General features: G+C 45.3%; 1 long non-coding RNA gene across 1 annotated transcript; it reads left to right on the top strand.

The window, feature by feature from the left end:
- Positions 1–8411: 8411 nt before the first annotated feature.
- Positions 8412–15519, top strand: LOC118497475. The gene is made up of 4 exons (XR_004899998.1): positions 8412–8447; positions 10378–10448; positions 11496–11577; positions 15483–15519. It is a non-coding gene; the product is annotated as an uncharacterized LOC118497475 (long non-coding RNA).
- The last annotated feature ends 6813 nt before the right edge of the window (positions 15520–22332 follow it).

The raw sequence follows: 22332 nt of genomic DNA, 5'->3' as shown, positions 1-22332 counted from the left end.
ATTATATATATGTATAATTGCTCAGAGAACTGTTAGAGGGTTCACTGCCTATGTTTTCTTCTAGGAATTTTATGGCTTCTAGTCTTATATTTAAGTCTTTGATCCATTTTGAGTTTATTTGTGTACATGGTGTAAGAAGTTGGTCTAGTTTTATTTTATTTTGTTTCATTTTTGCATGTATCTGTTAAAAGGACATTTCACAAAATGCAAAAGCAGCTATGGTCCAATAGAACATTTTTTTCTAGACCAACTTCTCTCCACATTCTTAAACAGAGCAGACATCTGAAAAGCCAGACATAAGAGAAAGCTTAAACATTGAAAGATTGAAATTGAAATGAGTAAAAACAATAGCAGAACAATACGTTAAAAAAGGAACTGTGCACAGACAAGAAATTAGAAAAAACAATCCTTATTCCTATTGCATCTGCAAATGAAGAACAGTATGCTTTAAAAAAGGAATGTTTTGAAGACAGAATAGAGCTCTCAACAATGAAAAATATGAAGGAGTGAGAAATTCGGCAGGAGGGTTTGAAAATTAAGCTGAAGGCAAAGATGGAAGCCAAGAAAACCTCCTAGAAAACAGCGTAAAAAAGATGAGGTAACAGGAAGTAAGAAGATTTAGAGAAATCTTCTCATGTGAAGTCCAAAATCTGAACAATGGGAGCTCCAGAAAGAGATCATGGAGGGAGACACATTTGAAGAACATTTCTCAAACACGAAGGGTAAATTCCCAGACAAGGAAAGCACCTGGGTTGTCAGCACGGTGGGTGGAAATAGATCTACGTCAGACACACGTGCCTCAGAGTACTGGGGACAGAAGAGAGAGAGAGAGAGAGAGAGAGAGAGAGAGAACTCATCCCGCACAAAGGGCCAGACTCTGGATGGCTTTAAACTGCTCCACAACCATAATGCCTGCTGAAAGACAATGGAGAAATGCCTTCAGACTTTCAAGAATATTTATTTCTGCTTGGAATTCTATGCACAGCAAAATACCAGTCAAGAATCTGTGTTTTTGGTAAGCAACGTTTAAAAAAATTTTTATCTCCCCCATGTTCTTTCTCAGGAAGTTACTAAAGGATACACTCCATCCAAAAGAAGGAAGAAATCGATAAGGGGGAAAAGGGGGGAGTCTGGAAGGAAGAGCTCCGACACAAGAGAGAGGCAAAGCGAGTCCACAGGAAGGTGTTCAGGGGAGATGGCAGGTCGTAGCTGTGCACCAGGCCTACAGGACAACGAATTCAGTTGGAAGGTAGCAGAGACCCCCGGGAGCAATTTCTCCAGAATGGGAAATGGATAGGATATCTGATAATATAAATATTTTAAAAAGAGGTTTAGACAAATAACAGAGAGGTTGAAGTTGAATTGGTGATAAGTTCACACACACACACACACACACACACACACACAGGAAAGCAAGACAATTATCTCTACGGAAACTAAAATACATGTATAGGAAAGAAAAATAATCATTTCTTTGCTCATGACTCAGCTGGAACAACGTTGACCTAATCCTAATGTCAACACTGAATCTGATCTAGCAAAATTACAGAATAGTTATAGGGAAGCTGGGAAAGGAGAATCACCCCAGGAAAGGTGTGTGAGGGCCGGGGGAATGAGCAAAAGCTAAATTCTCACTAAAGAGGTGATCCTAAGAACGTTTAGGGGTGTGATAGTACATACCCAAATAACCTCTTCAGAGCATTGAAAGTGGTGGCTTCTGGTGGGATAGAGTGGGGAGAAGGGTGGGGAGATGCTTAGTTTTAAATAAACTTATGTAATGCTTTGACTGTTCACATCTGTACATTTGATAAACATAAAATTAAAAAGGTCTCAGCACAGTGCCTGTTGTGTCCTTAATAATTCATGAGTCTTTAAGAATGACGAGTCCTTTCATCATGAATCTTATTATCCCTAGTGTCCTCAGTCCTGGGCAGATGTGAAAGGAAGCAAGAAAAAACCATCCTCGGTGCGGAACAGTTCAATCTCTGCGTTAGTTCTCAGGAATTTTCTTCATGACGAGCTAATTGTTGAATGGCAATGAAGATGTGGAACCCTACAACAGCTCAGGAAGTGGAAGGGAAGAAGCAAAATTATATTCACTGAGTGCCAACTCTGTGTCCAGGACCACCCTAGGGTGTAGGTGACATCATCTCCATTTGATGGTTGAGGACAGTTGGTCTCAGTAAGGATAAGTAAAATGGCCCCTTGTCATACAGTAAAAGAAGTGGGTCTGGGGGTGGAGCCAGCTTTGGAGTCTAAGCCCATGCTCCACCCTCATCATCATCATTCACAGCATCAGAAGGCATGCAGGTGAAGTCCTGAATGACAGTTTCATAGCAGACAGAACAAAGGAAGTCTGGGTGTTTGGACGACAGGTGTGACTGGCAAGGTCCAACTAGGTCTGTGTTCTCCCGTCAAAAACAGAGCCCCGGGATGCCTGCCCGGGAAGCTGACCCAGCGGGCTGCCCTTCTGTTCGTGTGGTTTGCGGAGCACCCCGTCTTGCCAGCTGCAGACCCACAGAACCAGTCTGCTGTTTGTTTAATCTTTTAGATTCCTCCTGTCAGAACAACTTGTACTCCTTCCCTCCTGGTGAGATAGGTGAAGGCTGAACATAAACAGAGCCTTTCTTTTCCTTGTTTGCAACGTAGAAATGCAAGTGGAAGCCAGCAGCTTGAGTTACAAGGGTGGCCGTGGGCTAAAGAAAGCACGGGAACGTGGGGTGGTGAAGCGAGACCCTGAAAACGAGAGTCCCGTGTGGTGATTCTTCTCGCTTCACCCCAGTCCCCGTGGTCAGAACTGGGGGGGCAGGAATTTGGGATGACCAGAAGCCTTGGGCATCCCTGAAGTTGGGTAGGGGTGGACGCTTATTGCGGGAATTTTGGAATACATGGAAAAGAGAGGGCAGACTCACAAAGGCTAACAGGGTGTGTTAACTGCATGGATTTTTTTTTACACAAAGTTGTGGGTAGGATTAAGGGAACCTGACAAAGAATGGTGAAGCACCCCAGGCCAGCAACAGTGAGCTGCTGTCTCACCTCTAAGCCTGAAGGAGCCTTGGAAGGGAGGGGTCACTAGACCCCAGAGAGAGCTGTAGGCACAGGAGAGAGCTGAGACTGTGGGTGGAGGGATATACCCCCCTCCCAACCTGGACTGGCGAGGAGCGAATCCTGGGGATCAATACCCACTGTCTCTCTCCTCCCACCCTCCTATCACGGGCTGGTGTCTTCCCTTGTTGAACCCAACTAAAAGCCAGAGGGTGAGGGCATGCGTTACTAGAGTGCCTAAAAGTCAGCTTCTCGGGGCACAGAGCAGGATGGGAGGGAGATGCGAGGGGAGTGGGTTTGGAGGAGACGGAAAGGGACCCTCCAACCCAGGTGTTGAAAAATAAAACCAGTCACCCAGGGCCTCCAGCATGTAGCTCCAGGGCCCACCCTCTGCTCTGCCTGCTGGCTCTCCTCTCTGTGGGCTTCTTTTCCACACTGCAGAGCCCCAGCTCCAAGGGGCGCCCGTTCTCCTCAAGGAGACGAGCGCGCCCAGTGAGTGTATTTTTACTGGGAAGACAGCTGCACCTTCCCGCCAGCCAAAAATAACATATGGAAACGTTTCCCACATTTTCACCAGGGGGCACTCACTCCTTTCCCATGGATGGCGAGGAAAGTGTTTGGGGAAGCCTTTGCCGGCCAAAACAGAATCCTTTCTTTGTAGCCACAGCGAATGTTGGAATCCTGTCCTGAAGTCATTTCTGGCCAAACGATGTTTCTGTTTAAAGTAATGGGACAGGGCTCAGAGAGCGTCTTCTTGGTAAATGTTTGCGATCCGGCTGGCGCGTTCCATTTAGAAATGCGTTGAGTCTAAACGCCGCCGTGTTCTTCTCCCACCGAAGCGAACAGAGCTAAGGCGACGTTGAGGAGATAATCTACACGCTTAATCTACAGGTATACTTTCCAGAGTCGAAAGCCCAACAAATCAAAGCAGGTGAGCAAATCCTCTCTTTGGGGACTGCCTTCTAACCCATCCCCATGATTCATCCTGATGGATAAATGGAGGCTTCCGGGGGAAACAGGCTTTCTCAGGTATAAATTCTCCCAAATGGAAAGGCATTTGTTTGGTATCATATCAATCCCGTTTAGCTATTAGGTGTGGAAGTGACACGCTCTTTGTCAAAGGGACCGTGCTGTCGGTTCGGTGACACAGCCACATGTGGGAAGTGGGTGGGAGGCCTTAGACACACGTTTCTCAGAATTTCCTTAAAAGTGGATTGTGTTTGACACTCGAGGAAAATAACTGTAGATCGCTGAGTGTTTTTACGTGAATGGTATGATGTGTAGGGAAATATAAGCGTACGTTAAAACAGGCAGGTTGGATAACAATGGGGAAAATTGGCTCCTATTAAGCTATTGGAATCTTGTTATAGAGATCCTTTGGTCTATCAGTAAATGGATTCATCAAAGGGATTGATGAAAATTGATTTGTTCTGATAGAAAAGCTTGTCCTGAAGTCTGGAGACTCAATATGGTACAGTGAATAAGAGCGAAAGTTTTGGTAGGAAGTCAGTCTGGATTGGAATCCTGTCTCCCTCGTGTCTTATCTCAGCAAACTTGGGAACGTCATGTGACTCTGAGACTCAGTTTTCTAATGGGGGAAGAAGTAATGGTGCACAAAACACTCCATACGTAGGATATTTTCATTTTTATAATAAAACAATCTCATCGAAAACTTAGCAACAACACATAATAGAGAAATCATCCCATGGGCTGAAATAATTCATGGCTTCATTGCTGGGCTTTTTCTTCTTTTTTTCCAAATTAACTTTAGTAGCCAGCTTTAGGAGTGCTAATTAGTTATTTTAAAAAACAACAGCTGTTCCAGTGAATTCACTGTCATAAAACATAGGATCCTGGAGCTGAAGAGCTAACGGATTCAACTCCTCCAAATGTCTTTCAAGACTAAGGGGATTCTTTCAGAGATCTTGAAAGCTGTTTTGTCTGCTTAGCCACAAATTGGAAGTATGGGTAAATCATTGCAGTTATTGATTTAAAAAATTGAGATGTATACATTCCTCTTTCCCTTACAAATCAGTATGGGAGAGAAAGAGCGATTTCTTTCTATTTTCCTGCATTCCAGCTGACCAAGTTTATTTTCAGGGCTTTTTGTAGAATTTTGAACCATGTGAGAGAATCTCTTATGTCAGGTTTTCAGGGGAAATTAGAAAGGAAATTTGATTAAAGAATTCTCCAAGGACGTGTGGGACAAAGCTCTCTTGTCGAGAATAAGCTAAGAAGATCAAAGTTGTCAGCGCCATCCACGGGGGTGGGTCGATGTGGTTAAACAGTGTTGATTCATTTGAACACTCTCTTGTCTTATAGCACAGACTAAGAAGAATGAGGCTTTTCTGGGTTTTCCCTATTTGGCGGCCATGCTTTTCCGTGCCTCTGTATGGGGCGGGCAAACTCTAACTGGCCCAATGGTCCCATCCTAAGTAGATAAATATCCTTATTTGTTTGTATTGGTAAAAGCCAAAGAGATCAGTAGACTGATCTCAGGCTGACTTCTCTCTCTCTGTCTCTCTCACTCTCTGGCCTGGCACCCTTGTTATTGGACTAGCTGGCCGGTCTGTGCTCTAAGACTTGCCATCTCCGAAGGTAACACCCGTGCCCTCCCTTTCGCAGACCCCCCTCAGCTGGACGTCCCGTCAGGAAAGTAGTTTTCGTTTGCATTTTTCTTTCAAGTTCTCTTCAGAGACCCTTCTGACAGCTGCCATCCTCTGTGATCCTACAGCTACAGCACATAATCAATCCAAAGCTTCTGGGGTCTTTCCGTCTATGATATCAGTCCTCTCTTTAGGCTTCTGAGCTATGACAGTGGCATTGAAGTTCCAAGGTCCGGGCTCCATGATGAGATGCCTGGCTTCCCCAGGGCTTCGTGAACGGCTCCATGCCTGTGGCTATAGCCTCTTTCCCACGTGGCCCATCCTCCTTCCCTACGGAGTGTCCCCATTTCCATCGGCAGCATCACACGCTGCTGTGCAATGCTGGGGGCTGAGCACACGGCCACCGGGAGGCAGAGGGCGGGGAAGGGGGAAGCGTCCCTGCTAAGCTGGAACCCAGGGCAATTCCCAGGATGACCTGCCACATGCCAGGTTTCACATATTCTAGTCCCATTTGACCTTGCAGTTTGGTTGTTTTTGTCATCAGGTGGATTAGGAAATCTACTCCCGGGAAATAGCATGCTGTCCCCACGTGGCATCTGCTGGGCTAGCTGTTCAATCATGGACGGAGCTGAGATTCCAGCAGAATCTCACTACTCAGTCCAGGAGAATTTCCCCGGTTGGACCTCATTCCTCTCCCTTCTAAGAATCTGTAGTTCTCCACTTATTGTGCTCTTCCGGTGTTTTTAATTTTCTAAAAAAACCCACATGATTGAAATTCCTTAATAAACGTTGTTTTGTAAAGTTGTCGTAGTAAAACAGGATTGCATTCTTGTTCTAAAGTCTTCCAAAATATGGAAGTAAACGGGAAAACAGCGAGTGTCTTCCAGACGCATGGCTCTTCTCACAGGTTTGGGACATATCGTCCTCGTTGCCTTTTTTTCTGTGCATTTACACGACAGGGTGCTAACCCAGCCATCTCCCGGGGCCTGGCAGGTAACAGAAATGGGGGTGGGAGCCTGGGCGTCCGTGGAGGGACAGCATGGAGACCGGGGAGAACTGGGGGTGTGTGCACAGCAGCCACCGAGCTGCAGCAGCCAGCCGTTGACGTCGTGCTGAAAGACGGGTCTGGTGTGGCCCAAACTTCCTATTTTTCCAAGAGAAGCCTGAAATGTAGGTTTGGAAGTAAAAGGTCCTAATTCTAAAATGCTGACAACCACTTCAGATAGTTTGCAGTCGTGTTGGAGTTAAATGCAACACAGCTGCGGGCCTGAGGCGGCCGGATGCCAGCTGCTCCATGCCCTTCAATTTACGCGTGTCCCCACGGTTTGCACGCTGTTGCATGACCTGTGCCGTTGCATGTCCTGTGTGTGTTGTCTTTCTAGGGCAACTCACTTTTTAAATTAATTAATTATTTTAAAATTTATTTTATTTATTTACTTTTAAAGATTTTATTTATTTAATTATTTTTAGAGAGGGAAGGGAGGGAGATAAAGAGAGAGAGAGAGAGAGAGAAACATCAATGTGTGGTTGCTGGGGGCCGTGGCCTGCAACCCAGGCATGTGCCCTGACTGGGAATCAAACCTGCGACACTTTGGTTCGCAGCCCGCGCTCAATCCACTGAGCTACGCCAGCCACGGCAGAGAATGGCAACTCACTTTTTAAAGGCAAGGCCCTTTCCTTAGTCATTTTTGCTTTTATTCCATAGGACTCTAGTATATGCACAATCCACCTATCTCCAAAGTTTTCCATCCACACAATGTCCCCAAGATGATTCCAAAACTGAAGCTACTGCTGAAAAACAAGAACATAACCCAAACCCCAACAATAGGAACATTCACAAAACAAGAGCAGTAAACAAAGTCAACGTAGAAACAAAGTGTAATTGAGGACTTGTGGTTAAAATCACCCCCGCCCCCAAACGTCACTGACCATGGTCAGTGTAGGCGCCATGAAAGTGTAGTATTGCTCTGATTCTCTCCCCGCCCCCATTCCCCCATCTGACCTATCTGATTGGCCAGCAGCAGGATCCCTCGCTTGTCACTTGATTGGCCAGTGGCTGGAACGATGGACAGGATTGGGAAGCCTCTCTCAACCCTCACTCTCTGATCTCTGAAGTAGGTCCCCTAAGTGAAGAATGGAGATGCCAACAGGACCCTGAAAACTTGGAATGCAGAAAAAAGGTGGTCAATGGTCCTTTTGAGATCCCTTCATTTTGATGTATACAGGGCAGTGGAAGACCGAGAATGGAACGGAATCTGTGACATTGAATTTCATCCAGGAACAGCCTTATGTCTAATTACTTAACCTTGGACATTGAGCTACAGAGGAAGGATTTCTCATAGGGTTTCCGAGCGTGCTCTGACCTCACCTTGCTGCCCTCTGCCGGGCACATGTTTGGACATCGGGGTGGGTGTGGCGAAACGAGGGTTTGGGCAGGCAGAAGGATATCTAGCCTGGGAATACTCGTCTCCCCTACTCCACTCTTGCATCCCATTGGTTGGAGGGATCCTTTTTTTTTTTTTTTTGCGGAAAATCTGTCCTGTCATCCCCCCTTGCATAAAATTCTTCAGTGGTTCCGTGACCTCAGATGGAGGTTTACTCTCAACCTAACCTGGAAGGCGCTGTGTTGCGGGGCTCCTGTTCTCCAGGCTCCCCCTGCGGGCCTTCCCCTTTGCTGCTCCTTCCTCCTGCTTTCCAGCTCGTCTATTCTCATTCCTCAGGTCTCCGTTTAAGTCTCGTTTTCCCGAGACCTCATCCCTGACGCTCTAGAACAGCCGTGTCCAATAGACACCCAATGTGAGTCACAGGTGCAATTTTAAGTTTCCTAGTAGTCACATTAAAAAGGGGGAAAGAAATAGGAGAAATTAATTTAAAAATACCTTTTATTAAACGATGTCCCATATATTTTATTTCAACATGAAATCAATAGGGACATCATTGAGATATTATTATTATTATTATTATTATTATTATCATTATACCGTTCTGGTGGTAGGTCTCCGAAATCTGGCGCATATTCTGCACTCACAGCACATTTAATTAAGTCTAGGCAACTTTCCGGTCTCAGTGGCCACGTGGGGCTGGGGCTCCTGGGGCCGGACGGCGCAGCTGTAGGCTAAGCTGACTGCCCTACTGTGCGACTTGTCTCTCATCTCCCACGCTGTGCTCCAGCCACAGAACTTGTGTCTGTCCTCAAGGAGGCTCTTGCTCTTCGTCACCTCTGGGTTTCAGCTCAGGTTACTTCCTCTGCCCGGAACACGCCCATCTGCTCCTTTCTCCCCGTCCCCTCCAGGACCCGCCCCGCCTTCCCTGCTCTGTATCTGCTTGGCTCCTCTGTCATTTTCAGGTCTCAGCTTCCTCCAGGAAGCCTCCTGTGACTTCCCAGACCCAGGTGAGGGGTTCCTCAAGGAGCCTCAGTGTATGTTTCCTGCTGTGTCACCACTGGTCATTTCCTGGTTCGTTGCTCCCCCTGGACTGTTGGTATATCTCCAACTCACTAGTCCATGCCTCATGCCCACTACATGTTCAATTAAGCATTACTTTCTGATTTCCAGATGCCAAAACAAAATTTGTATACTCTCTTCTGCTGGGTTAACAAGTAGAGTCAAATAGCTCAGATTTTTCAAAGTTAAAAACTCCAGATCTAGTTGATTGATTCATATCCCGTAGCCTTGGAGAATACTATGTAAAAATAAAGGGTATAACCTGCATTAATATCCTACCAATGTTAGTCTCCTGGTTTTGACAACATACAATGGTTTTACCAACTATAATCATCGGGAAAAACCAGGTAAAGGGCTCATGGGAGCCCTATACAATTTTTGTCACTTTGTGTGAGTTTTAAACTATTTCAAAATAAAGAGCGATTTTAGAAAAGTGTCTTCTCAACCTAAACTATGGTAGGTAATCACAAACCCTACAGCCCATGAGTGCTTTTGCTTTGTGTCACGAAACGCTGTGTCTTGAAGGCAGAACGAGGAAATGAAATGAAACGTAAGAGTAGGTGAGGATGGCTCTTGGGGGTCCCCAGACTGTGGGTTCATGGCACACTTTTGAACATGAGGCTTTTGGCAGCCCTCTTGGAGTGATTAGGAGAATGAAAACAGCATTTACATGAATTCACAATAATTACAATGCAATGCAGTCTTCACATAACAATGTCTCACAGTGTCTGCAAAGCAGCCAGTGGTCACTCTTTCCCTGCCGCCCTGTCGTATAAGGGGGATTGTTTACTGCCTTGAATGCACCCTCTTAGATGCTCAAAAGCTCTTGCCCATTTGACCCGCACGCCAGCCCTGTTCACTGAGGACTGGACCAGCCATTGTATTTTCCTGGCCTTTTAATGAAACCGCCCATCCGACAGATGCTGCTGCACCTTATGTTTTCAATTGTGCCCCCATTCTGAAAAATGTCATATCGGTAAAAATTTGGTTATACCTCTGTGCCAGGCTAATAGTTCATTAGGATGTGACAGCTTAATGATTGAGAACCACTGGTCCAGATATTATAGACGGACAATCTATTTATGTTTCTAGACAATGCAAGTTATTATTTTTAGAGCCCAATCAAAACCATATGTCTCTTTTGGCCATTTTAGACTCGGCTGAGCTTCCTCCTCTTCCTTTAATTCAGCCTATGTATTCTACACCAAGTATTCTAACATGTGATCTGTAAGCTTTTATGTCATCTTATAATTCTTCTTTAAATGTATGTTTTCTCATTCTAGAAAGATGAGTTCCATGAAGATGGGAAAACCATCTGCTCCTTCTTTTGGGTCATCTTTCTTTTGGGTCCTGTGTGAGTTCAATTCCTTTCTGTCTGTGGAGTCTGAAAATATCTTTTAGGTTGTTTTATCTAAATTCAACAATTTACACAAGGGCGACAAACTTTAATCATGCCTATGCTGACCTTGTAATTGAAAAATTTGCCAACTGCCGTGCAAAGGACACTGTCAGGAGAATGAAAAGATAAGGCACAGGCTGGGAGAAAATATTGGCAATAGACAGAGCTGATAAAGGACTCTTATCCAAAATATACAGAGGAGTTTTAAAACTCAACAATAAAAAAACAGACAACCCAATTAAAAACATGGGCCAAAGATCTTAAGAGCCACGTCACCAAAGAAGATATACAGATGACAAAGAAGCACATGACATGATGTTTCGCATCATCTGTCACCACGGAAAGGCAAATGACAACAGCAAGGAGACACCACTGACCACACACCGGTCAGAAGGGCTGAAACCTGGAACACGGACAACACCAAGTGCTGGCGTGCACGTGGGGCAGTCGTGGCTGGTGAGTTTGCAAAATGGTGCGGCCACTTTGGAAGACAGCCTGGCATTTTCTTACAAAACTGAACCTACTCTTTACCGTAGGACCCAGTAATCAAGCTCCTTGGGATCTACCCACAACTGTCAAAACTTAGGTCCGCACCGAAACCTGAACATAATGTTTATAGCAGCTTTATTAATAATCCCCCAAACTTGGAAACAACCAAGATGTCTTTCAGTATGTGAGTGGATGAACACATTGGTGTAGGTGGGCAGGGAAATGTTACTCAGTGCTCAAATAACGGGCCTGTCAAGCCATGAAAAGACTAATGCATATCACTAAGTGAAAGAAGACTATCTGAAAAGACCACTTATTGTTTTATTCCAACCATCTGACATTCTGAAAGAGGCAGAACTACGGAGACAGTAAAGAGAACAGTGGTTGCCAGGGGTTAGGGAGGGGAGAGGGATAAACGGGCAGAGCATAGAAAAGTTTTAGAACTGAAAAAAAATGCTCTGTGTGATACTGTAATGGTGGACTCATTGCATTATACACTTGTCCACACTGTAGACCTCACACCACCAAGAGCGAACCCTACCCCTGGTGGAGGATGCTGGTCATTGAAGAGGCTGTGCACGTGTAGGGGCAGAAGGTATGCACCCTGTCAGTGTCACTGTGAACCTAAAATGACTCTAAAACCTAGTCTTTTAGCAATCCCACCAACAGTGTCTGAGGGTTCCTTTCTCTCTGCATCCCCTCCAACACTTGTTATTTCTGGTGGGATTGTAAATGGGTGCAGCCACTCTGGAAAACAGGAGGGAGGGTCATCAAAAAAAAATAAGAATAGAACTACCACATGATCTAGCAATCCCACTTCTGGTTATTTATCTGAAACATATGAAAAGGTTAATTCAAAAAGACATACATACATTACTTATATTACTACTTATAGTAACTGACATAGCAGCATTGCTTGTAATGACTGAGCTATGGAAAATACCTAAGTGTGTATTGATGGATGAATGGATAAAGATGTGGGATTTACATATCTCTACCTATACCCATACCTGTATCTATATCTGTCTATATTTCTCTATGTATCTATATCACCTATCATCATCTCTAAGTCTATATAGCTATGCCTATACCTACATCTATATACATACACACAATAGAACACAACTCAGCCATCAAAATGATAATGAAATATTGCCATCTGTGACAACATGGATGGATCTTGAGGGTATTATATTGTGAAATATGCCAGATGGAAAAGGACAACAATTGTAGGATTTTACCTACAGGTGAAATATAAAACAAAAGACAAATAAATAAACAAAAAGAAGACCATAGATACAGACAGCAGGTTGGTGGTTGCCTGAGGGGAGGTGAGCAGGGGGTGGAGGAAATGAGTAGAGGGGCTCACAGATACAGCGATGACGGGTGGAGACTAGACTTCCGGTGTTGCACCTGCTACAATGCATACAGATGTCAAATTGTGATGTTTTCCACCTGTCCCTTATAGAATGTCATTAACCAGTGTTCCTCAAACAGTCTTAAAATGCAAAAAAGTTCTTCTCAGTGCAGCTCCATACCTTTCAAAAACACATTCTGTACTTACCATACTCACTTCTCTCAGTAACTATTTATGAGTTGCAGACTAGGTACCTGCTGTGGGCCAGACGCTGGGGAAACAGGGAAGCAAGATGGATGGGTCCTTGCCTCCATGGAGCTCACGTGGGACCTTCTTCCTCCATGGTAACCCACCGCCCAGCACATCTCAGCCTTGGGAATATGGTATGGTCACCCACCAGGGGCTCCCAAAAGGCAACCCTCCCCCGTATGACTTGAGGAAGAGGCAGGGGTCGTAGAATACTCTGACTTCGGCAACCTTCCGAGCACCCTCTCCGGCTGGCCTCCCCATGCTTTTCCTTCTCTTCATTTCCGACGTAGCTCCCCCTTTTATTTTCTGTTCCCAAAAGGAATTCGTCCATCCCTTTCTTTGAATATATAATACAGTGGCACCCAATTGCACCTGCTATTTACTAACCTTTTTAAAAACCTGATAAGTTGCGGACTGGTTTCCAAGCCAACTGATCTGTGGGTTCCCACACACTGAGGCTGGAAAGCCGAGTGCCCGCGCTGTGGGCTCACCTCCCAGCTTCAGACCCATGAGCTGCGCTGATCTGGAGGAACTGACCCCCTTCGTGCCCCACTTCAGCAATCAGCCAAATGAGCGACACTAATGTGACCTACTTCACCGTGCTGCCGCAGGGTGACATGAGAAGGGCTGGAAAGCCCAGTGTAAGAGCTCGTAATGTTCGCTGTCTTTCTCTATCTGCTGTTTTCCAATGCGTCTGTTTTCCAATGCGTCTAAAGCAGTTCAGCTTGTGAACAAATATTTTTGTGGAGCTTTAAGTAAAGAAAAACACACACGCTTTCCATCCCTGTGACTATTTCGTAACTACCAATCTGTATGTCCCCTTTGTCGCCCCAGCCTCCCAACCCCCTTCCAGGTGATGATCAGTCTGCTCTCTGGATCTGTGAGTCCGTTTCTGTTTTGTTTGTTCATTTACTTTGTTCTTTAGATTCCACTTATAAGTGAAACCATAAGGTATTTGTCTTTCTCTGACTGAGTTATTTCACTTACCCTCTAGGTCCTTCCATTTTGTCACAAATGGTAAGACTTCATTCTTTTTTAAGGCCAACTAATATCCCATTGTATATGTGTACCAGCGGTTTTTATCTACTCGTCCACTGATGGGCACTTCAAAGAGAATAAAGTGGTACCAGAATTAGCGGGGCCGGGATCACTCTATAAATTGTATTCTTGTCTAACCACTGTGCTGTAGACATGAAACTGCTATAAAATACTATTGAATGTGAAAATCATATTGAATATTGCATGTGAACTGTAACTGAAAAAAATAAAATAAAATAAAATAAAATAAAATAAAATAAAAACCACATGCATGCCCATACACACACTTGGTAGACTTCCCTGGAATGAAACTCTGGTGAGGTTGAGAGTGTCCGATGTCCCTCCTAGGTTCCCTAGAAAGGAGACTCTTAGAACTAATTGCTTCTCACCACCTCCTAGAGAACCTGGTGGTCACGCAGAGGCCCCGGCCGTATTCTGCTTCAATGAGCCCGGGCCCCTGCATCCTTTATTACCTCCCCAGGTGACTCTGGTGCACACAGAAAATTGACAACCGCAGCTCTACAATTCTCTGCAATACTTTCAAAGCCATCGATCCCCATCATAATATTTAATGGCCACATAAACCTCACACAACGAATACACACTGATGTATTTAAGCACTCCACTATTGATGGATGTGTTCGTTGTGTCCATTTTTTTCCTTCCGGGTGTAACAGTTTGCCGTGGTAAATGTTCCTACACGAATATATCCTCCTGTGTGGGCGTGAGTGTCTGCCAGATAGGTTTTTAGAAACGAAATGGTGGGGCCCAGATTATGGGTGCTTTAAATTTTGATAAATATTGCCAAATTGCCCTCTGAAAGGGTATATCAATTTACTCTCCTGCCAACAGGGTGGAAGAGGGTACCTCTCTCCCTAGTCTTCCATTTTTCTCTTGACTCAGGGTCTAACGCTGTTTATTTTAGGGCATTGATGAAGTCGGCATCAATGATAAACGGATCTGTAGGTGCCCAGCTGATTACCTTTCAGAAGGAGATTCAGCAGCCCCATCGATACTCCAGAAATCATTTCCTTATCCATGACCCCCTCCACCACATGGCCGGGGAGGGCTTCCACCGATGTATCTGCTTATCTGGGTATCTCTGGCATATTCAAAAATATAAGAAATTTTGCTGCCGCTTTTGATTTCAGCCTGAGTTTTCTGTTTTCCACGAGAGGGGTTATTATTTATAGTCAAGAAATTCTGAAGTCAAAAAATATAATTCTCCCATTGTTGGGTTCTTGGATGCCTTCCTCCGATCAGAGCTGTATCTCCGAGTAACACATCACGGGAGTGACAGCTCTCTGGTGATTTAGGAGACTGCTAGCTCATTAGAGCATTACCAATGTAAGGGTGTATTAGTGTAACCCATCATCAGCGCGCTATCGCTCCGTGATGAATTGCTCCGAATCAGAACAATGGCCTACAGAAACTATGAATTCTTTTAGAGTTAGAAATGAAATCTTGTTTTTTTGAATAAGGAATAAATAAATATGACGGTTCTTTCACAGTGGAGAGCGGTCTAAATCACACAGTCTTCATCTTTGTTTTATCCGTTGGTTGTTGTCTAGTTGGAGCTAGAAACGAGATCTTCAGGCTGGATGGGTGGGAGGTTTTGTAGTTACAAAATGTAACTACTTATGCTGAGGGAAGATTAGCATTCAGAAAAAAAGGTCTTCGCTCCAATTTTGTGTCGTTTCCCTTGTACGTTGTGGGGCATTTGTCTGTGGGGAACGTTTTTATTAGTGTGTTTGACTTGAAATGGGGACCCCTGGAAAGCAGAGATCTTTTTCTTTTAAATAAAAAAAAGTATTTTTTATCTTCACCCAAGGACATTTTTTTTTCATTGCTTCTAGAGAGAGGGGAAGGGAGAGAAAGAAACATTGATTCGAGAAGAAGCATCCACGGGTTGCCTTCTGTACACGCCCAGACCAGGGATCGGAAACCAGACCCACAACCTAGGTACTGGCCTGACCGGGAATCAAACCCACAACCTTTCAGTTATAGGATGAAGCTCCAACGCCAGCCAGGGTGAGATAGTTTTTTTTTAAATAACTTGGTTTATCACTGCAGTGCCTGAACCAAGTGCATTGAATTCTTAGTGACGGAGAAATGAATGTGTTTCTCTAAAGCTGGATGTTCCCACTGCTGGAGTCATTCCTTTGCGTCATGATACTCCCCTTAGAACAGGCGCCTAAAAGTGCGATTGCGCCAGCAGCGCATGCACGAGATGCCGCCGCAGTGACTCGCACCACTGGCGGGAGCAAAAGGGACCCCTGGGGAAAGAAACAGAACGTGGGGGACCACCATCTCGGGTTTTCATTACGGAGGGCTTAAAACCTTGGGCTGTGGAACTAGACTGACTTGGGCTTGAACTCTTGTCTGTCACATCCTGGTTTGGGCCAGCTGCTCGACCTCTCTAAGCTAATTTTTTCATCTGTAACATGAGGCTGCAGCTAGCAACTAACTGCCTTGAAGGACTGTTGTGTGGAAGGGGCCGGAGCCATGCCTGTGTTCTAAGAGGAGAAAAGTGTGGCCCAAAGGGGTCAGGGACTGTGCCTGGGGACGCATCACAAGACACATATGGAACCGGGATTTCATTCTGATGTTTCTGAATCTGGAGCTTGAGGTCTTCCCCGCTACCCATTTCTGGAAAGCACACTTCCCATTCACAGGGTAGTTCTGCCTGTTGGGGGATGTGTGGTCCCCCTGGAGGCATTCCTTAAAACAGACACAAACCGAAAAGGCACCAGAAAAATGAACCTCAGCATCTCGGTGAATAGCAGAGCGCCCAGAAGCCCTGGCTCCCCTGTGGCCAGGCAATTGGCGTAACCGAACCCGATGGAGCCTTCCAGGAGGGGCCCAGGGTGCTGCACTTGACTTCTCGCCACTCTCTGCAGTCCGCTTCTCATTGTCCTCCGCCCAGGCAGGGCTGGCATGCAGCGTGTAGATAAGCAGAGGTGGAATGTGAAAAACCTTCCTCCCGTTCCTGTCCCCTCCCTTCTCGTCCCCCCTCCCAAGCACATTGCAAAGAACAGTTCTGTTCGGATCGGGCGTTAAAATGTCTTCCAGGCACGTAGTTCCGATCACAACTTAATCCTGCAGCTCGCTGCTGCCGCGGGCTGCATCAGCGCGTCCGACTTCGGGTTACGGGAGAACAGTGATCTTCTGTGGCTGTCGATTTGTTTTTAAAGCGCATTCAAATGGTATAAACGCATCAATGCCACAGACTATGGTATACATTATTTCAGCGAACTTTTAATTTCAGTGGATAGATGGAACGTAAGTTTGTTGAAATGAGTTTTTCCCGGTCAGCAGGGTTCCTGTGTTGTCTCTGGAATGGCTTTGGGAAGGGAAGGAGGCCCCTACGTTCCCTTGTTTCCCTTGCTTTTTATTTTTTATTTTTTGCAGTTGTTTTGGAGAACAATTTTCTCTGACATGTAGCTGGGTGTTTTATGGCTTTGAGAAATATATTGGTTTATTCATCTGTTGCAACTATAATAATATTGCCATTGGAGCCCCACTCGGTAATAAATCAGGCCATTCCTTTCCACTCTATACAAATAATTAAAATAAAAATCGAGTGTGCCAGTGAATTTGTTCTACAAGCTGAATAGAATTGTGTGCTATAAGTCTAGATATTTTGGTTGACACGAGACTGTATATCTTAAAAATAAGAAACCAAAAGGTGGGAAAATAAGGCCTTATTTCATTACATGCAATTTATAACATTTATCTTAAAGATAAAGTTGCCTTTCTCTGCTGCCTGTTAACTAGGAGCCAGAATTCGGATACTGTGGTGTGTGCGGGACATTGCATCCTCTCCCCGCCCCCTCACCAACACTCTTTCTTCTCTTTTCTTTCCTCTTCTCCTTGCATCATTAAAAACAACAACAACAACCCAACAAGTTGATTATTAACCAATGTCACCCCAATACATTTGATTTAAAAAATAAAATGAAGAAAAAAACCCAGTTGAGTTTCATTGTTATGGCTCTGGAAATGAGGTCCTGTTATTTATGTCTGCACGCTTGCATGCCATATATATTTTTATTCATGTCCTACCTTTCTCCTGAAAAGAATTAAGGGAGCTTGCAGAAATACATAATTCAAAATAAAATCAGAATGAGTGAGTCAGAGAGCTTGGTGGAAAGGGGGAGTCAGTTGAGGAGAATAAACTGCAGGCGTGACGGGCCCCCATGGCGGGCGTCTGCTGGGAAGGTTGGCACGTTGTTGGAGGATTGGTAGGATGGATGCCCTAATTCTTAGTAATCGTTAGGTGAGAAACGCATTAACGACTCAGGAAAAGCCGGACTGTGCTGGGTGTTGACGCCAGAGACGTTTCCCCTCTGGGTCCTCACCGAGAGGTATTCTCAAGGGTAAAGCTGAGGGGCCTCGCAAGGACACTCCTGATCTGAAGATGGGGAAGATGGGCCTGTTACCTATAGGATACCTGTAGGTCGGGGCAAGACTTTTCTCAGGATGTAGTTTTGGCTCTGTTACAACCCTTACCACTAGGTCCCAGGCTTGTGTGCCCTGGACGAGTGGTTCTTAACAAAATGTGAGAGACAGAATCCCCTGGTCTCTTTGGAAAAAAAATAGCATGCTTGGAGAATCCAGGCTGGTTCCTGGGCGTATGTCTTTTTATTACAGCTCGGCGGGTAGCCTCCACGTGAAGGAGCACAGGTGTTGCGGAGCTGGGACAAATTAAAGCAGTTATAAACAAGTCTATCCCTCACCTGTCTCAACGAAGAGTCCCCCTGAAATGATTAAATATTATTTTGTGGCCACCAACGTTTTAAAAATCAGCATGATGAATGAACATAGTTAAAGATAATTTAGATCGGATTGGACAGCAAACTCACAATTATTAACAACCACACCTAAAACAAAACCAAAAGAAACTAAGCAAACAACTAGAACAGGAACAGAACCACAGAAATGGAGGGCACATGGAGGGCTAGCAGCAGGAGGGTGGGAGGAGGAGAGAGGGGGAAAAGGGACAGAGAATAAGTAGTATAGATGGTAGGTAGAAAATAGACAGGGGGAGGGCCAGAATAGTATGGGAAATGTAGAAGCTAAAGAACTTATATGTATGACACATGGACATGAAGTAAAGGGGGGAAATGTGGGTGGGAGGGTGTGTACAGGGTGGAAGGGAGTGAAGGGGGGAATGGGACAACTATAAAGGCATAATCAATAAAATATATTAAAAAAAAAAGAAAAGATCGTACTGGAGAGGCTGAACAGGAAGATCGTCATCCCTACCTCCTAGAGGTGTCATGTTGAATGCGTGCATCCATTTCTTTTGATTTAAAGCCCTATCCGTACCAAGCTCATGGTGCTCACCCCCTGCCGGCCACGTCTCATCTTCATCAGAGACGACCCAGAGAAACGTAACGCAGACTGTGTACTCGAGTTTAACTTTTCTAGTTGCCGCATTTAAACAAGTGAAGAGAAACAGGTGACAGTAATGGTAATAATATGTTTTATTTAACCCAACATATCCAAGATACCGTCCTTTCGACACGGAATCGATGCAGAAATGATGAATGAGATATTTGACATCCTTTGTTTGGCTTAAGTCTTTGAACTCTGTTGTGTGTTTTGCACCTAGAACATTTCTCTGTCCTCCCTGGGCAAGTGCTTCATAGTCATGGTCATGGTCACACGTGGCCAATGGCCCCTGTGCTGAACAGCGCATGCCTAGAGATGTCCTGTTAGGGTAGATTTCCTTCCATGCAGGCTAAGAACACGATCGCCTGTTGTTTTTGACAGGTTACTCACTACAGTGCTAAAATGTATAATAGTGAAGAGTAGAGAAATAGCTTTCTGTTCCAGTCTGTGTGTCTCTCCCCCGCTCCCCACCTCTCTCTAACAGACACTTTCCATGTGGATTACAGGACAGGGGGGCTTACCTTGGAAGGAAATGGTTCTATTTTTGGCTTTTTTCTGAGATTAAAATTTTGGTTACTTTGGGGGAATCGGGATTAACGCTTGGAAGAAAAAGGAGGGATAGATGGAAATCTGCCGTCCCATCTGATAAGACCACAGCCACAGAAACGACACCGGGAAACAAATTGCAAGGATCAAGGTTAACTAAATAATTGGGTCAAGTTTTGAACAGATCCGGGGACCTGACCTCCTCTTGGGGCGCTGTGTTACTTTAGGATTTTTAATCAACTGTCAATAGGAGGGGCTTACCCAAGTCAGTCTGAAAGCTGGCAGGTTGGAAATGCAGGAGAATTACTCTTTGTACCGGGGATTTGCCATTTCAGCTTCCCAACATCCATTTTCCCTTCTAGGAAGAGCCCCCCAGTTTTCCCCTGGAGACCTCCCCTGTCCTTCACTCTCAGCCCTGCCCTTCGGGAAGGATTAAGTCTGTTCTGACTTGCAGTGGCGGAGGGCTGACTTGGCCCGGCCACTCGGAGGGTTGTGGTCTCCTGGCCGCAGTGACTGGGTTGAGGGCGGGCATACTTAAGCCAAACCGACTGGGCTCCCTCAGAGCCTCCTTGGGGGTTTTGCTTGAGCACGTGAGAAGAGGCACTCGTTTCCCCGGGCTTGGACGTAGAAGGATGTGACCTTGGGGCAGCCAGGGCCACCCCAGGAAGCCTGGGAATGAACCCCCCCCCAGGGGGTGAAGATGCTGAGACATGCAGAGGAACTGAATCCTGACGATTGCCTTCCAGCTCCAGGATTCCGCTGTGCTTGCAACCAGAGATCTCTTCTCGACCCGAGTAAATCTCCCAGCTCTCTCTCGTTTGGCACCATTTCTGCTCATAAGTTTTTAGTAATTATTTTTTTCCCCCATTTGATGCATTCATCTTGCTCTATGACAGTATTTCCCAGTGTGGACTTCTCAGGTTAATAGTCCTATAAGATGCTTTAAAGGAAAAGTGTTTCCATGGTCAGATGAATTTGATAAATTGTGTAGACCAGGTTCCCCCGCCCCCCACCTTGGTGATTCTCAATGCACTTTAACCCATTGAAAGCTCTCAGAATGTCTCAGGTTAAGAAATTTGATTAGCTCTGTTTTTCCAAGACTGACTTGGCCAGAGTGTTTTGTTTTCTGTTCTTCCTGACGTCTGTCACTCTCCTGTGGGCCACACTTCACAGGCTTCTGCTCTAGGAAGGCAGTCATCCTCCCGTGTTTCAGGTGACCGGGCTGGGGCCCCCTCTGCTTGAGGTCCCCTGGGGGTGTTTGTGTACCGCCGTTGTCAAGAACCAGCCCCGAGAGGCCATCTGTCTACAGAGACATTATATGCCTGACAGGGGAAATGAAAGTGTCTTAGACGCCCATTTAGATGGCTAGGTAGCCAACTTAGGATGACCCCAGCACGACCCGGGCAGGTCGGCTTCGATGTTTATACAGCCACTGCATCATTTGTTCATAAACTCAACGGATGCTTATCAAGTCGCTACTTCATTTTAGCCCCTCTCCTTAAGGAAGTAATAACCTAGACATCCTCCTATGTGAATCTTGCAATATGTTAATTATTGCTTTTCTTTATTTTATTTTTTAAAGGTTTTATTTATTTATTTTTAGAGAGGGAAAAGAGAGAGAGAGAGAGAGAGAGAGAGACATCAATGTGCGGTTGCTGGGGGCCATGGCCTGCAACCTAGGCATATGCCCTGACTGGGAATCGAACCTGCGATGCCTGGTTCGCAGCCCATGCTCAATCCACTGAGCTACACCAGCCAGGGCCATTATTGCTTTTCTAGTCCTTCCCCTCCTTTAGTGACCATTGATGCTGCTTGGGCTGCCTGCCCTCTTGGAGGCCGTCTTCTCATTGGTAGATTAGGGACTATGTTAACACCGACATCGTTGAACTTCTTGAGGATTCCATACGCTAATGCCTATATAGAACATAGACTAGCATTAGGCAATGTTTACATTCTCATTACTTTGTTAGTAATAATGATAATTATTATTATAATAATACCGTCGGTATAGGATGCAGACAGACTCCCCAGGCTTGGTAAATGGTGGTGTTTTTTCCCTGAACTTCATTCTTCCCAGTTGTCAGCCTGCGCTGCAGCCCGGTGCAGCGGATTAATCACACCCTGTTTTGTCCCCACTGACAGTAATGAATAGTAACTGATACAAACCAGCCTGCTAGGTCACTGATGAGGTGGCTACAAATGCTCTTTTCCAAGGCAGTTCTTAATTACCTTTTGTGTGCGAAATACCATATGTCGTAACTCCTCGGGCTGGAAATCTGCCCTGGGTTCCAGTGCCGGGTTGGATTTTCAACCGCATCTCTGGTTGGCCTCTCCTCTGTAAATCTCAGGGACCAGCTTGATTCAGTTGTTTTTCTTTATCATTTCATTCTTTCATTGGCTGACTTTCTAATTCTGTCTTTTTCCATCTCATTTTTAAAAATTATTATTGCTCGTTAAGTCAGTGACTCCAGCTGCGCTTTGAGGCTCGGGACTAGCTGTTTGAAGGCATCTGAACTCCGAATGACGGTGATGTTTCTATGGCCGACAGCTGCAGATGTAGCTCTATCGCACACAAAGGCCATTTTTTAGGGCACTGTGAAGAACTCGGACACACAATGGGGTTTTATCACTTTGAAAAGTCTGGGAAATGCTCCCTTATCGAAAGGTCGGCTTTATAGCTTCCTCAACCACCCAGGACACATCTGGAAACGTGGGTCTCAGCAAAAAAAGGCCTTTCAGCTGCTAAGAACACAGTTGTTGCCA

This window comes from Phyllostomus discolor, chromosome 12, assembly GCF_004126475.2.
Source record: "Phyllostomus discolor isolate MPI-MPIP mPhyDis1 chromosome 12, mPhyDis1.pri.v3, whole genome shotgun sequence".
Taxonomy (NCBI): domain Eukaryota; kingdom Metazoa; phylum Chordata; class Mammalia; order Chiroptera; family Phyllostomidae; genus Phyllostomus; species Phyllostomus discolor.
Note: the sequence above shows the minus strand (reverse complement) of the source record. Positions and strands in the feature narration are given on the sequence as shown.